This window comes from Wasmannia auropunctata, unplaced genomic scaffold (assembly GCF_000956235.1).
Source record: "Wasmannia auropunctata unplaced genomic scaffold, wasmannia.A_1.0 LD335595.1, whole genome shotgun sequence".
NCBI lineage: Eukaryota > Metazoa > Arthropoda > Insecta > Hymenoptera > Formicidae > Wasmannia > Wasmannia auropunctata.
The window spans coordinates 1-417 of record NW_012027295.1 but is presented as its reverse complement, the minus strand read 5'-3'; positions in this window follow the sequence as shown (position 1 = coordinate 417).

Genomic DNA, 417 nt, shown 5'->3' with positions numbered 1-417 from the left:
CCCTGCCGCAAATTCCCATAGGTATTCCATATGGGACCATGAAGATCCAGTGAAGGACCATGAAGGTTCCATGAAGGACCATAAAGGTCTTGTGAAGGACCATAAAGGTCCTGTGAAGGACCATGAAGGTTCTACGTAAGATCGTAATAGCCCCATATGGGACCGTAACAGTCCCATATAAAAATGTATACATATAGGTAACACACATAGGGCAAGAATGATAATACATAGGACTCATATATAGCCCAGTGAGAAGGCTGATGTCGAATCGACGTCGTTTCGATGTCGATGTCATCGAAAACTCATCGAATCGAAATTGACATCGAAAATCAGGCCATTTCGATCAAATTGTTTTGACATCAAGAAATACTTGTTTCCAAGTTACCAATAGATCGGAAGAGCACACGTCTGAACTCC